The following is a 16,744-nucleotide window of genomic DNA, read 5'->3' as shown; positions in this document are numbered from 1 at the left end:
GAGAACTCCATTCCTCACCATGTGGGCTCTCCATAGGTAGATTACTTGAGTGCCCTTCTGACAAGGCATCTGGCTTCCCCCAAGCAAGCAACCAGAGAAGGCGAGAGACAAGGACGAAGTGCAATGCCTTTTTTTACTTAGTCTCAGAATCACACACTTGTTACTATTTACTGGGTCTCTAGGCGTCAAAGCCAACTCTAAGGGACCTAGCAATAACAAGTTTTTCTAGATGCAAGTCACAAAATCTAGCCACTACTCACGGGGAGAATTATGTTCCACCTATTAAAGAGATAAATATCAAAGAATTTCTACACATATTTTTAAACTACCACAATCAGTTGGGAATCCTAACTGCAAGTAGCTGAAAATCCATCTCAAAATGGATGAAATATGAATGGAAATTTATTTGTTCCAACAAAGAAAATATCAGCAGGTAGAATAGATTGCATAAGTAGTTTGTTCAGCGCTCTGGCTCCATTTCTTGGTTCTCTTTTCTGTACCTAAGCATTAGCAAGAATGGTTGCAGAAACTCTAGGTCTCACAAAGGTAGGTACACATCCCCTTCCAGAACAAGAGAGTATGAATCTGTCTAGGCACACCAGCAGAATTCCAAAATTCACTCAGATTGGATGGGTTTAAGTTATGTTATCACCTCTCCCTCTCTTCCCATCCTCCAAATCCAAGTCACAGTCTGGACAGCCTTGATTGGCTTAGCCAACTGGTTTCCCAGTGCTCCAACCCTGAACTAGGGTGTAGAATCAGCTTTCCAAAACCATAGGATCTCAAACAGAAATTAAGGTTTCTTGGGGAAAGGGGAATGGATCATCAAGAGGCAACCACAATACTTAATATATGAATCAGTCAGCTTTTTAAAAATATGGGGTAGACAGTAGTTTTGTAATCTCTGAGTAAACAAAGCAGTAGAAGCATAGAAACTCAAGAACAAGAGGGTTTAATGGTATTATCATAGAACGCAGAAGACTCTATCAAAAGCATAGGTGAAGGACTTAGACAACCACTGGTTCCTTTGAGATCAGAGAGAGCAAGTATAAATGTGGGAGAAAATATGGATATTTTGAGGAAAAGGGTACGAAGGCTGAGGAACTGTTGGCTGGTGCTTGTGAGCACCAATGAAGGAGAAGGCAATGTAATTCGCTGAGAATATGGGAGAAGAGTGAATAGGACAATTAAGGGGTTAAGGTTAAGAGAAAATGGATGGAATGGGACCACTGGTAGTTTCGAACTGCTGACCTTGAGGTTGGCAGTCCAACTCATAACCACTATGTTACCAGAGTATAAGACAGCATAAGAGACGTCTATATACAAGGAGCTGTGGTAGCATAGTGGTTACGAATCAGGCTGCAAACCTTAAGGCCAGCCGTTCCACGGGAGAAAGATGAGGCTTTCTGCTCCCGTAAAGATTTACAGCCTCGGAAACCCTGTACAGGGTCGCTATGGGTCGGAACCGACTTGAAGGCACTTAACAACAACAACAATACACATGGACCTCACCAGATGGAAGACATAGAAATCATATTGACTACATCTGCAGAAAGAGACGATGGAAAAGCTCCATATCATCAGTCAAAACCAGGCCAGGGGCAGACTGTGGAACTGACCATCAGTTACTCATATGCAAATTTAAACTGAAGCTGAAGAAAATGAAAACAAGTCCACGAGAGCCAAAATATGACCTTGAATATATCCCACCTGAATTTAGAAATCATCTGAAGAACAGATTTGATACATTAAACACTAAAGATCGAAGACCAGATGAGCTGTGGGATGATATCAAGAACATCATACATGAAGTAAGCAAAAAGTCATTGAGAAGGCATGAAAGAAGGAAAAGGTCAAAATGGATGTCAGAAGAGACACTGAAACTTGCTCTCCAGCGTAGAGCAGCTAAAGCAAATGGAAGAAATTTGGAGGTCCAAGAGCTGAACAGAAAATTTCAAAGATCAGCTGGAGAAGATAAAGCCAAATATTACACCAAAATGTGCAAAGATCTGGAATTAGAAAACCAAAAAGGAAGAACACGCTCAGCATTTCTCAAGCTGGGGCAACTGAAGAAAATATTCAAGCCTCAACTTTCATTAATGAAAGATTCTCTGGGCAAATTATTGTATAATGCAGAAAGCATCAAGAGAATATGGAAGGAATACACAGAGCCACTGTACCAAAAGGGAGTGGTTAATGTTTAACCGATTCATGAAGTAGCATATGATCAAGAGCCAATGAAACTGAAGGAAGAAGTCCAAGGTGCATTGAAGGAATTGGCAAATAACAAGGCACCAGGAATTGATGGAATAAAAATGGAAATCTTTCAAGAAAATGAAGCGGCACAGGAGGCACTCACTCATCTCTGCTAAGAAATTTGGAAGACAACTCTCTGGCCGACTGATTGGAAGAGATCCTTATTTGTGCCCATTCCAAAGGGAGGTGACCCAATCAAATGCAGAAATCATCAGACAATCTCTTTGATATCCCATGCAAGTAAAGTTTTACTAAAGGTAATACAGAAATGACTGCAAGCATACATTGACAGAGAACTTCCAGAGGTTCAATCCAGATTCAGAAGAGGCTGTGGAATGAGGGATATCATTGCTGATGTCTGATGGATCTTGGCTGAAAGCAGAGAATATCAGAAAGATGTATTCCTGTGCTTTATTGACTATGCAAAGGCTTTCGATTGTGTGGATCATGACAAGCTATGGACAACATTGAGAAGTATGAGTATTCCGGAACACTTAATTGTGCTCATGAGTAATCTGTTCATGGACCAAGAGGCACATGGGAACACTGAATGGTTTCAAATTAAGAAAGGTGTGTGACAAGGTTGTATTCTTTCACCATACTTATTCAACCTGTATGCTGCAGAAATAATCTGAGAAGCTGGGTTCTATGAAGAAAAATGTGGCATCAGGATTGGAGGAAGACTCATTAACAACCTGCGATATGCAGATGATACATCCTTGCTTGCTGAAAGTGAAGAGGACTTAAAATATTTACTGATGAAGATCAAAGAGCACAGACTTCAGTATGGATTGCATCTGAACGTAAAGAAAACAAAAATCCTCACCACTGGACCAATAAACAAACATTCTTATCAACGGAGAAAAGACTGAAGTTGTCAAGGACTTCATTCTTCTTGGATCAACTATCAACACTCATGGAAGCAGCAGTCAAGAAATTAAATGACGTATTGCATTAGGCAAATATGCTTAACAAGACCTTTTTAAAGTGTTGAAGAGCAAAGATGTCAGCTTGAGGACTAAGGTGTGCCTGACCCAAGCCATGGTCAGTAACCTCATATACATGCGAAAGCTGGACAGTAAATAAGGAAGACTGTAGAAGAATTAATGCTTTTGAGTTATGGTGTTGGAGGATAATATTGAAAGTTTCATGGGCTGCCAAAAGAACCAATAAATCCATTTTGGAAGAAGTGCAGCCAGAGTGCTCCCTGGAGGCCAAGATGGCCAAACTTTGTCTCTCATACTTCAGACATATTGTTAGGGGGGACCAGTCGAGAAGGATATCATGTTTGGTAAGGTGGAGGGTCAAAGAAAAAGAGGAAGACCCCCAATTAGATGGATTCACCAAGTGGCAGCATCGATGGACTCAAGCATGGCAACATCAGTGAGGTTGGCCCAGGATTGAGCAGTGTTTCGTTCTGCTGTGCATAAGGTCGCTCTGAGTCGGTATTGACTCGATTACACCTAACAACAAATAATAACAACCTTGCTTCCATCAAAGATCGCAGCCTTCAGTATTCGCTACATCTCAGTGCAAAGAAAACAAAAATCCTCACGACTGATCAATAAATAACGTCAAGGTAAATGGAGAAAAGATTGAAGTTGTCAAAGACTTCATTTTGTTTGGATTAACCATCAACACTCATGGAAGCAGCAGTCAAGAAATCAAAGTTTGTATTTCATTGGGCAAATCTGCGGCACAAGACCTTTTTAAAGTGTTGAAGAGCAAAGATGTTAGATTGAGGGCTTAGGTGTGGCTGACCCAAGCCATGGTATTTTTAATAACCTCATGTATATGTGAAAGTTGAACAACGAATAAAGAAGACTGTAGAAGAATTTATGTATTTGTGTTATGTTGTAGGAAGAGAATATTAAAAGTACCATGGACTGCCCAAAGAACAAACAAATTTGTGTTGGAAGAAGTATAGCTGGATGGCCAGACTTCTTTTAATGTACTTCAGATATATTATCAGGAGGGACCAGTCCCTGGAGAATATCATGCTTGGTAAAGTGGAAAGTCAGAGAAAAAGAGGAAAACTCCCAACAAGATGGATTGGCACAGTGTCACCAGCAAAGGGCTCACATGCAGTAAGGGCTGTGAGGTTGGTGTCTCCTTCTATTGTGCATAAGGTCACAATGAGTTGATACTGACTCCAGGGCACCTAACAACAAGCTGCTAAATCTTGACTAAGAAATTAGGTAGACCAGCTGCTTCTTAAGCATGTATATTAGCAATGTGAGAGTTTGTTTTTTCTTTTATTGAATATATGTCAACAATTTTCTCTCTACCCATAGGCATAATTGGCTTCTGAGAAGGAATCTCTGCCCTCACATAAAATAGAGTCCTGGTTTTTACAGTCACACTCATGTGACTCAAGAGTTTTGTTAAGAAAAGGTGGTCTGAAGTAAAAACAATAAAAATATTTTAAAAATCTGACCCTGGAGCACAAGGTCATGAAGAAAGGCAATGTTGATTCCAGTTGTCCTAGGACAGAGACAGTGTCAGAGGATTTGGTTGGAAATTGGAGTACGGGTTCCAAAGAATGAGGGAGCTGTAGAAGCTTATGGTACATTTACGGCAAGAAAAAGAAGCTATGTGCCAGACACATTTAATCTTTAAATTTGCCTACTACAAGGTTGAAAGGGTGAAACTGAGTAGAGGCAAAATTTAAAAGGGTTGATTCTTCTCCATGACTTCAAATTTCTCTCACCAGCCCTTCCTAGGCACACTTAAAACTTATTAATTTTTTAAAATGGAAAACACTTAAAACTCTGTAAGTACTGAACTGAGAAGCCAACATAAGACCTTAACAAAAGCGGTTCTCAACCACTGTTCCTCCACCCCAGTAATTAGCAAAATACAATTTCTATTTCTTTTTCAAAAAAACCAGAAAAGGACATCAAGAATCCTTGTTTAACATAGAAACAATCATTAGTTTAATACTTATATTCTTGGATCTATGCACATCGCGAAGAACGCAATGTCATTGAATTGGACGTGTAGAAACTGCAGAACTATCAAAAATAACAAAATAAATAAAAACTTTAAATGTCATTAAGCAAAAAGTATTCCTACTGTACAGGGTCGCTATGAGTCGGAACCGACTTGACGGCACTTAACAACAACAACAACTGTCTCTTATTAGTTTCTCATTACATTTCAGTGAGTATAATATACAGCATTTGATTTTGAATATAAAGTTAATATTTGTTGTTGTTAATGCTGTAGAGTCGGTTCTGACTCATAGTGACCCTGTGTGTGGTTTCCAAGGAGCAGCTGCTGGGTTTGAACCACCGACCTTGTGGTTAGCAGTCCAATGCTATCCTATAGCGCCACATGGGGACTACAAATGTACTTAATAGAAACACCAACTGGTGGCGGTGGTGTTCCATGGAGTCATTTCCAACTCATAGTGGCCCTGTATAGGGTTTGTTGTTAAAGTGCTGAATCGCTTCCAACTCAGGCGACCTCTTACAAGGGTTTCAGAGGAGCTGCTGGCGAGCTTGAATCGCCACCCTTGCGGTTCAAACCGACCTTGCAGTCCAGCGCATTAACCCACAGCGCCACACTAGGGGCTTGTTGTTGTTGTTAGTGGCTTCGAATCAGATTCCACTTACAGCGACCCTGTATAGGGTTTTCGAGGAGTGGCCGGTGAGCTTGAACTGCAGATTTGTGGTTCAAACCTACCTTGCAGTCCAGTGCATTAACCCTAAGCTCTGAGGCTGTAAATCTTTATGGGAGCGGAAAGCCTCATCTTTATCTCTCTTCTCCTTGGAAACCCTATACAGGGTTGCTGTGAGTCAGAATCGACTGGAAGGCACTTACCAACCTAACAAATATTTGGTGGTGGTTATGCGCAGTGGAGTCGGTTCCGACTCATAGCAACCCTGTTCAGGGTTTCCGAGGCTGTAAATCTTTACGGGATCAGAAAGCCTCATCTTTCTTCCGCGGAGCAGCTGGTAGTTTTGAACTGCTGACCTTGCAGGTTCACAGCCCGATTCGTAACCATTACGCTAACAAATATTTGTTGCTGTTGTTAAATACTGTGGAGTTAGTTCTGACTCAGAGTGACCCTGCACAGGGTTTCCAAGGCTGCAAATCTTTAAGGGAACAGAAAGCCTCATCTTTCTCCCGCGGAACAGCTGGTAGTTTCGAACTGCCGACCTTGAGATTCGCAGCCTGATTCGTAACCATTACGCTAACAAGTATTTAGAAAGGTATAATTCCAGACTCCTAACACAGTATCAGGAGATGTCAATAATCGCTTTGTTTTGATTTTTGTACAGCACTAGTGGACAAAGGAGCTCTGGTAGCTTAGTGGTTACGAATCAGGCTGTGAACTGTAAGGTCAGCAGTTTGAAACTTTCTGCTCCCGTAAAGATTTACAGCCTCGGAAACCCTGTACAAGGTTGCTATGGGTCAGAACTGACTCAATGGCACTTAACAACAACAACAACAGTGGACAGAGAATAAAGCTATTATAATGAGTTTAACTGGATGAGCCCCAGTACATGAAATACAACAGTAATATTATAAGCCAGTTCTGCATTTTGTCATGCAGATATATATCAGACCAGTGGTCTCAAACACTGCCCATTCCCCGGGGACATTTGATAACGTCTGGAGACATTTTTGGTTGAAGGTTTTTGTTTTTTTCTGAGCTGACATGTGTGCTACTGGCATCTTAATGAGTAGAGGACAGGGATACTGCTAAACATCCTACAACGCACAATCCAAAATGTCAGTAGTGTTGAGATTGAGAAACGCCACACCAGTTTTGGTCATTGTCTTTTATGGACTTTACCCACCTTCCAAATGGAGTTCTGGTGTGGTGCTGTAGTATAAACACTGGACTGCTAATCCCCAAAATCTCAGGTTCAAACCCATCAGCCACTCCTCAGCAACCCTAAACAGGATTGCTGAGTCAGAACCGACTTGGCTGCCCCCAAATATCATAGTTTCTGACAGAGATATCATAATCAGAAGGCCCAAAATGGGGGCCAGATAGCGATATTATTTTTCTCTTTAATCTGAAATAATAAGTGATCCTGGAGCTGAGATAAAGGAACTCTGGTGTCGCAGTGGTTAAGTATTCAGCTGCTAAGTGAAACGTTGGTGGCTTGAACCCACCAGCTGCTCTGGGAGAAAGATGTGGGTGGCAGTCTGAGTTCATAATGGTCTCCGCTTTGGGAACCCTATGGGGTTGCTACGGTATGAATGAACTTGGAGGCACTGGGTAGTAGCTATTAGGCCCGTTCAGTCGCCCCTGGCATTCCTGGACTTTTTCTGACACAATGAATCCAATCCAGGGTGCTTTGGCGCCTTTTCTGCCAGGCTTTGGATTTTTTCCCCCCCTTAAGCAGTTCCCCTCGTGGTGGGAAAAGCAAAACGATCGCGATGGAGGTGTTTTCATAACGTCAAAATTTTGGTCTGCAAAAGAAATTCCGCTCTTTAACAACACGAAGGTAGCGGACTCCGAGAGAAGCTGGGAATCAGTCCAGAGAATATTTGTCCACAGGGAAAGTTAATCACGTTATGACTTAATTCGTTAGTAAATAAGGATAAGGCGTGGGGGAGGATGTTAGGAACACCCGCCATCGAGTGGTTTAATCCTTTGGCTGATTGTTTACCGCTGGAGCCTCCCCGACCTAGAAGAAGGAATGGTCGTCTGCGGTGGGAAGGGCCTAGCGCACAGTGGCGGCTGTTTCCCGACTGACAGTCCGCGGCCGGACCTCACTAGTGGGTAAGGAAGTCACGCTTACCAACTCATCCCTATGGACACAGCCCGCTCCCATTTGGGGCGGAGGGTAGACTCTAAAGCTGACGAAGAAGATGCCGGCGGCTAAGCGCAGCTAGAAGGGGCGGGAGTGCTGCCTTTTGTCTCTTCGTCCTCTGCAGGGAGCCGGGCCGCGAGAGGGACCCCCCTCCCGCAGCCTGAAACTACAGAGCAGGTCCCGGAATCCGCACGGGGCGGGAAGGGGCTGTGCCGGCCACGCCCACCCAGAGCCTTTAAAAGGCGCCGGCGCGCTCCGCTGCGGTTCCCGGACTTCGTCTGCGCTCTCCCTCCGGTCTCGCCATCTCCTCTTAGGGTGCCGGCTCCTGTCTTGGACTCAAGTGAGTAGTGGCGTCGCGAACCCTGGGGGAGGGGCGTGCTCACAGCCTCCCGCGGTCCTCTGGTCACCCTGCCACGCTCCGCGTCCTCTGAAATCCCCATCCCGGCCCTCATTTGCGTCCAGGCGTTCCCCTCACCCCTAAACCCCGATCTCTGGACACACCTGCCCACGGCGCCTCACCATGGCCGTCACGGCCTTGTTCTCCCATTCTGGGTCCTCGGGGACACATTAATAATCGTACGTGACCTTTTCTTTTCTAAATACCTGTTCCTCTTGAGGAAAGGCCGGCTCAAGAGTTTCGTGTTGCTGTTAATCCGCCTTCTAGGCGACGTGAGAAAGTAGCCCTGGGCATTCTATTCCGCGGATTGGGGGACAAACCGGGATCCGAGTCTCGGGGTCTTCCCTGCCCCGGAGCACCGTGTGCGCTGAGGGCCACCCTTCCAGCGGCTAGTTCGGTTCCGGGGTGTGGGGTTCGGGGTGTGTGCAGCCTGCGGATTTTGGAATCCTTTTCTGTGCGTGCTGTCGCGTTCAGACATCCCCATTGTTTAGTGGTCTCTGTCCACTAAGCACTGAACTTTAAATGTTGAAAGAAAAGTAAAACGTTAATTCGGTCGATCCTAGTCTTCTCCGGAACTTTAAACTATTCGGGAACACACGGGGAAGCCAGAAATGCTTGGTTATGAAATTCAGCAACAGGTTCTGAAAATCACATCCTAGGTTGCAGAGATCCACGTAGGCAGCCCCATTTGCTTAAATAAGAGTGTTATTTGTTGTTGTTTATTTAAATGGTTCCCCAAAATGTTTATCTTGTTTTCTTAGTAGTCTGCAGAACCAAGCACATTTTCACTTCTTGATACAGAAAATCTCTCAATTTATTTTTAATATTTTTTTAAAACATGGGCCGTAAAAATGGTCTCTCTAGTTCTTTATTTTTCTAATTAACCTATCTTCAAAACTCTATGTATAATATGTCAATAATTCAGCTAGAACAACCACAAAGTTGGCAATAATTTGACCCAAAATATTCAGGAAAGTGATGGGAGAAATCTCACGTAGTTTCAAAACTGCATACCAAAACATAACCAACTTCCTGAAGGCCTGCCTCTTATCCCAGCACCACCTTCTGGCTCACGGCTTTCTCCAGTTAATTACCACTGATATTTGAACTCAGGGTTATTTCTACCCTTCATTTTAGTCCTCTCTGGCCTTTCAGAAAACAGTTATGTAAAGAAAAGATCTACATTCCGTGAGTCTTTAAAGGCCTGCTGTTTCCTTGTTGTATTGAGTAGGTTCTGACTCAGCAATCCCATGTAGGGTTTCTGAGGAGCTGTTGGTGGGTCTGAACTGCCAATTTTGAGATTAGCAGTCTAGTGCTTATCCTACTGCATATTGTGATTGTGGTTGGATCTGAGTTAGTCTTGATTGGTTAATTGACTGACTGAATAAGGTTGTAGTTATGGGGAACAAAGATTTAATTTGACTCAAACAATGACTATTTGTTAACAGATTCTATCCAAGAGTTTTCATCATAAATTGTTAATGTATAAATACTGATTCAGCACCTGCTATATATTTTTTTTTTCTCTGACTAGAATACGATTAATCACATAAGCCAGGAAGAAAGGTTCCTTAAGGAAGAGGAAGCATGACAGGAAGAACAAGACCAAAGCCCCCAACCCAAACCCAGTAGGACAGAGTCCAGCTGCTAAATCTTGAGAGAAGCAGATTGCCTCATCTTTCTCACACAGAGCAGCTGGTGGTTTTGAACTACTGACCTTACAGTTAGCAGACTAACGCCTAGTTCACAGCAGCGGTAGGGCTCCAGTTGGGCCCAAATTCACAGCCCAGCTCCCACATCCATTGGTTTAATGACCTTAGGCAAGTTACTTTACACTTCGGCCTCAGTTAGATCATCTTATAAAATGGATTAAATGGCACATATCTTTCAGGGTTGCTGTTAGGCATGTTGATGCTTGTACAGAGCCCAACCCAATTAGAAAATGTTCTGAAGCCTTGTAGAATTTATACTCAGATGAATTCAGCTTGAAATTGTACCTCAAGGCCTTCCTGGAGGACAGCAGATGTTCCTAGCTAGATTTCTTGAGGGCACTGGGTCATTTTTGGGCTGGTATTTGCATGGCATCACTTGGGTTTTGTTGGGGATTCTTTTCTCTTAGATTCTTAATTTTTATCTGCGGATCCCCAGACTGCCTTGGAAACTTGATTACCTTAGTGGGGTTTCCTGGTTTTCTGCACGGACCCCTTTGGCAATCTGGTGAAGCTTCTGGATTCTTTGTCAAAATTTTTTAAGTACATAAAAGAAAACAAAAAACAAAACATGGACTCCTGGTGTGGTCATATAGGGTAAGCACTGTGCTATGAACCACATGGTCAGCGGTTCAAACTAACCAACTGCTCCTCAGAAACCCTATACAGAGTTGCTATGAGTTGGAACCGATTTGACGGCACTTAACTAACTTAAAATAAACCACATGGTATCAAATTCACAGATCTACAACATTTCCAGGGATCTGTGGACCCTGGGTTAAGAACCCTGGATTTATTTAATAGTGATTTTTAAAACTGGATTGGGGAGGGTGAAACAAAAATTCTGATTTAAAAAATTACGCATTTCTTTTTGTAAGTTATTGTTGTTAAGTGCCATCCAGTCAGTTCCGACTCATAGTGACCCTGTATAGCTTATATAAGGTTACCAAGGAGCAGCTGGAGGGTTTGAACTGCTGACCTTGTGGTTCACAGTCCAGTGCTGACCCACAGTGACAAAAATCAGTAGAAGTGTATTGTAAATCACCTACAAAGGATATCAGACTCCTTGGCATTTTTGTTTACCATCTCACTGTGCCAACGTTAACAATTGGTTGTCCTTGACTGATCAGATAGGAGCCCTGGTGATGCAGTGGTTAAGCACTAGACTGCTAACTGAAAGACTGGCAGTTTGAACCCATCAGCTGCTCTGTGGGAGAGAGATGTGGCAGTCTGCCTCCAAATAGTTTACAGCCTTGGGAACCCTGTGGGGCAGTTCTCTTCTGCCTATGGTAGGGCTGGTTATGTGCTGTGGAGTCGCTTCCAACTCATAGCGACCCTGTACAGGGTTTCTGAGGCTGTAAATCCTTACAGGAGCAGAAAGCCTTGTGTTTCTCCCATGGAACAGCTGGTGGTTTTGAACTGCTGACCCTGAGTTTAGCAGCCCGATTCATAACCACTACTTATTATAAGTTGGAATCGACTCAGTGAAATGCAACAAGATGCAGTTGTTGTGGTTAAGTGCTGTCAATTCGATTCCAATTCATGGAGACTCTGTGTAGGGTTTCTGAGGAGAAACTGGTGGGTTTGAACTGCCAACTTTGTAGTTTGTGCTGACCCTATAGTGCCACACCAGGAGTACTATATAGTATAATACATTGTTGTTGTTATAGTGCCGTTGAGTCAGCTCCAATTCAGAGTGTAAGGTTTCTGAGGAGTGGCTGGTGAGGGTTGAGCTTCTCTCTGATCCTGCAGTTCAAATGGACCTTGTGGTCCAGTGCATGATCCTGCAGCACCATACCAGGATTCCATCAGAACGAAATACCTTCCCAGCTCACTATAAAAGAGAGTTTCATGATGATTTCACTTCCAAAAGAGAAATGTGGCAAGAGAGTTGACTCTTCATCCAGAATATGGTTGACAGTAAAGGAATTAACCAACTTGAAAAAACCTCTGCCATAACCATAGAGGTCAGTACTATGTATGTGATACTAGCTGTGGTTTCAGTTCAGCAAAACATTATCAGTCAAATCAAATCCATACAGTTGATTTGAATGCTATCAGTACAAGTAATCATCAGATTATGAATGAGGCCCACTCCTAACTCTGTTTTTAAGTTGAATTTGTACAGTTCATATCTAATGCCAGTCAAATGTTTGTTTTGGTATATAGTATATTGTATACCTTTCTATGCATAAAAAACATTAAAGAAACTCTTCTAGATACATTAAAACATCTTTAACATAATACAGTAATAATGTTTTGATGTGCATCATAAAGTGGATCCCCAGTGTTGCATTGGTTATGTACTGAAAGGTCAGTGGTTCGAACCCATTAGTCACTCCCAACCCACCAGTGCTCCTAGGGAGAAAGATGTAGCAGTCAGCTTCTTTAAAGATTATGGACCACTTCTACCCTGTCCTACATGGTCACTATGAGCTGGAATTGATTCCACCTTAATGGGTTGGGTTGGGTTTATCACATGGCAGGTGCTATTCCTGTACTTTATATATGCTGCTTAATCTCAGAATGAAAGCTAACAGATCAAAGAACTGAGCTAAGATCATTCAGGAAAATAAGTGGTCTTGGCATAAAAATCTAGGTCTGACTTCATGTATAATCATGCAAACATCAAAGTGTTTGAGTAACTAGATATGTTGTCATTAGCACCCATAGAGCCCTTGCACCGTGGATGTTGGACTCAGTTATCGGGCATATAGCATAGTTTATTTTCATTATGTGTGGTGCTGTGGGTTAATGTGCTGGACTATCAAGTCGGTTTGAACCGTGACATCAGCGGTTCATGCTTAGGAAACCCTATACAGGGTCGCTGTGGGTTGGAACTGACTCGATGGCACTTAACAACAACAACAATATGCTATCTGCTAGGGAAGATCTACATTTATGTCAAGGATTCTGCTGTACTGTAAATTGAAGAGAAAATGGTTATAGGATCTAGAATTAGGAGTCATCTGATAAGGCTGGGATGAACACAAGAATGTTCACCAGCTAGCAGCGGGGTTTCTTTTCCTCTGTAGTGACATTAGACTTAGGCTAACAGATACAAGTGGAGAGAACTTTTTGTTTGAAAATAACAGTTTGGTTTGAGATTGGTGCATGGAGAGTATTTATTAACTGCAGCAGCTCTGAGGGAGAACGATGAGGATGCGTACTACAAAATGAACCCTGGTAGTGTAGTGGATTACAAACTGGGCTGCTAACTGAAAGGTCAGCAGTTTGAATCTACCAGCCATTCTGCGGGAGAAAGATGAGGCTTTCTGCTCCCGTGAAGATTTAGCCTCAGAAACCCTATGCAGGGCTGTTATGAGTCAGAATCAACTCAGTGGCAATGGATTTGTATTTTGGGGTTTTAGTTGGAAGGATAAACTCTGGGTGGAGAGGAGGGTATTTTCAGGCTGAATTTGATAATTCCATGATTGATAATTTTTAGATGATTTGAATGGTCTACCCATAGTACTTTTTAAGAAATTCTGATAGGGAAATGCTTGTAAATCAAGAGTCAAAATATGAGTGGGTTTTTCCCAGATTGACTTCCTTAGAGATTAATGATCTTGGGCAATTGTCCTAATGACTGAGCTTTAGGTAGTCATATTCAGACCCAGCAGTGATCCTGGAGAAAAAGGAAGCCAATGCTTGTGGAATACTGGCTCTCTGCCAGGTACTTTACAAACATTAGCTCATAAAACCCTTACAATTCTCATCCATTTCCAAGTTACAACGGAGAAACTGAGTTTTAGAGGTTAAGAATCCCAGAGGTAATAATAGCTGCTTTTCAAACTTATGCCTGCTCTTTCTGTTATACCAAGACTGTCTAAGATGCCTACTGCAAATTCCATGGCAGCCATTATTAATCACAGATCCTTTACTGGAACCTGGGAGGAACTTTAGAATCCTTCTCAACATAGTTCCACGGTTCCACTGCTAATGGATCTGCCAGTTGAAAACTTTTCACCATGTTGTATAAACAAGTGGTTCAGCCTTCCCGTGCCTCTATGTCAGTGTTACATTGTCTTGCCGTTACTTGTTCACATATGTCTACAACTACATTAGACTCCCTGAGAAACAGGTACCTTCCCTTGTAACCATCTATCCTCATCTCCTAATCCAGGATGCATGGTTAGGATCAGCATAAAGCCAATCCTCAAAATGTAGAGACTGATCCAGTTCTCACATTCCCAGTAAATTATGTCTCCTGAGACTAGTTGATACTGGACTTCCCAGGTGGGTCTATAGTGGTCAGCCCCCACTTGGCAGCACAGCCTCAGGTGTGGCCTGGAAGTCCCAGGTCAAAGCACTTCAGTTACTCCAGTGATTTTTCTTCAGAGCCAAGGAAAAAGGCCACCTTACTTAGGATAAAACTAGGTCCTTTACCACACATGGCTTATCAAATATTGTTGAATTAATAAATGTATATGGGAGCTTCATAAACAGTTAAACATGTGCAAGTTTATGTTGTTGTTGTTATCACCAAATGCTGTTGAGTAAGTTCCAACTCATAGGGACCCTGCATAGGATATCTGAGGGTGGCTGGTGGGTTTGAACCATGGACCTTGGGTGATTATCCTACACTGCCATAACCCTATCCTTTTCTTGAAAAATCACTTGAGATAAAGAAATGAAGCCAGGAGTACTAGGTGAGGAAAGGAAGGATGTTACTTTACAGGGTTTCCAAGGTGGGTTTGAACTGCTGACTTTATGGTTAGCAGTCCAGTGCTTATCAAACAGTACCACACCAGTACTCTAGGGATATAATGAGAAATGGCTATATCACACTGAGTAAGGGAAGATGAATTTGAATAACAATGGCTGAATATTGCTAAGTATTGATAATAAAGGCTATCATTTATTAAATGGCTGCTGTAAAACATTATCTCATCTAATTAACTCCACAAGGAAGTCCAGGTTGAGGATATAGCTTTGATGCTGTTAAGTGCCATCTAGTCGGTTCTGACTCATAGTGACCCTATATAGGGTTTCTAGGAGCAGCTGGTGAGCTTGAACTGCCAACTTTGTGGTTCAAGCTGACAATGCAGTCCAGCCCACACCAGGAGTCTGATAGAAGGACTTTGATAGAACAAACTAAATGGAATGCCTAGCTGACCAGTAAGAAGACATGAAGAGTCTGCCCTTAGACCAATGGCATTCATTTAGATGATGGTAGTAGACTAAACAGGAAATTTGAAGGGTAGTTGAAGAAACAACGTTTTAACAGGCACTGAATAAAACTTAATATTCAATTAGCTACAGTTCTCAATCCCTGGCCTTACTTAAAAATCATTGTAATAGGGGACAATGTTTTAACAAGTGACTTCCTTGGATGTAGTTCAAAATGAGGTGGGTTTATAGTAAACTCTCCCTTTTTGGAAATGGAATTATAAGAAGGATTTAGTGTAATATAACAAAGTCCTGTATGTAGTATAAATTTCATAGTTTCTGGAAGCATTTAAAATATGAGTTTATAGACAGATTCACTCCAGATCCATACAGTGGCTAGCTTAAACAGTAAGTGGCAATATGTAGACTTGAGACTTGTGGATTTAAGTCACTCAGAGTCTAAGCTTAGCAGTAAATGAAGTACAGGTGGTATGAAAATGACCTGTGTAGCCACTTTGTGGTTCTTGGTTATCTAGAAAATGCGGTCACTTTACCACAGGTGACTCAGATTTACACTGGAGTAATTTTCCCCTTAGGTTAAGTTTTATGAATTTTGGGTGGTGTCTTAGACTGTGGAGATGCCACAAAGATAGATTGCACATAGGTGTGCTCAGGTATAAAGCAAGCTTTTAAAACTAGCGCTGGAGCTGTTTCAGACACTTGAAAACTAAAGCACAAGATGAAGCGACCGAGAGTACGTCTGAATGTAGCCTATTTTGTGAGATAGGTGTAAAGTGAAATTTTATTTCTCCTCTTATCATTTTGTAAATTAATGCATATGTGGTGCTGTAGGGTAAGCAAGATTGGTTTGAACCCCAAGGTTGGTAGTTGAAACTTGGAAGCTCTATACAGGGTCTCTATGAGTCAGAACTGGCTCGACAGCACCTAACAATAACACTGAGGAAAGGCTGGGAGTCCACATTGTTGAATGCAAATCCAGTTGCTGTGATTGATGTCAACTGTTGTGAAATAGAGCAGCCAAAGTCTTACAGTAAAAAGGAAGCGTTTTTTTCATACGCACGGCAATACCACATACTTCCCTCCTGCCAAATCCAGGAAATGGTCAAAGGTGTTTAGCCTAAAAGTGTAAATATGAACTTCAGTTCTTAGACAATCACTGCCATGGAGCTGTTGTTATATCCATGTGTTTCAACATCCCCCCAAAAGAAGGCACCGTTTTTTTTTAAAACTTGTGGTTTATGCATGACGAATCATCCAAATTTCTTCTACCCTGTGGCCCTGTAGCTATGATCTTTAGCCTTATGCTATGCTAAGTGCCACCGACTCGGTTCCGACTCCTAGCAACTCTGTATGGGGTTTCCAAAGAGCTGCAGGTGAGCTTCAACTGCTGACCTGTGGTTCAAATTGACCTTGTAGTCTAGCCCATTAGCCCACAGCACCACACCAGGACTCTTCTTTAGGCACTAATACTTGGT

Source organism: Chrysochloris asiatica, unplaced genomic scaffold (genome assembly GCF_000296735.1).
Source record: "Chrysochloris asiatica unplaced genomic scaffold, ChrAsi1.0 scaffold00387, whole genome shotgun sequence".
Lineage (NCBI taxonomy): Eukaryota > Metazoa > Chordata > Mammalia > Afrosoricida > Chrysochloridae > Chrysochloris > Chrysochloris asiatica.
This window is presented reverse-complemented; position numbering follows the sequence as displayed.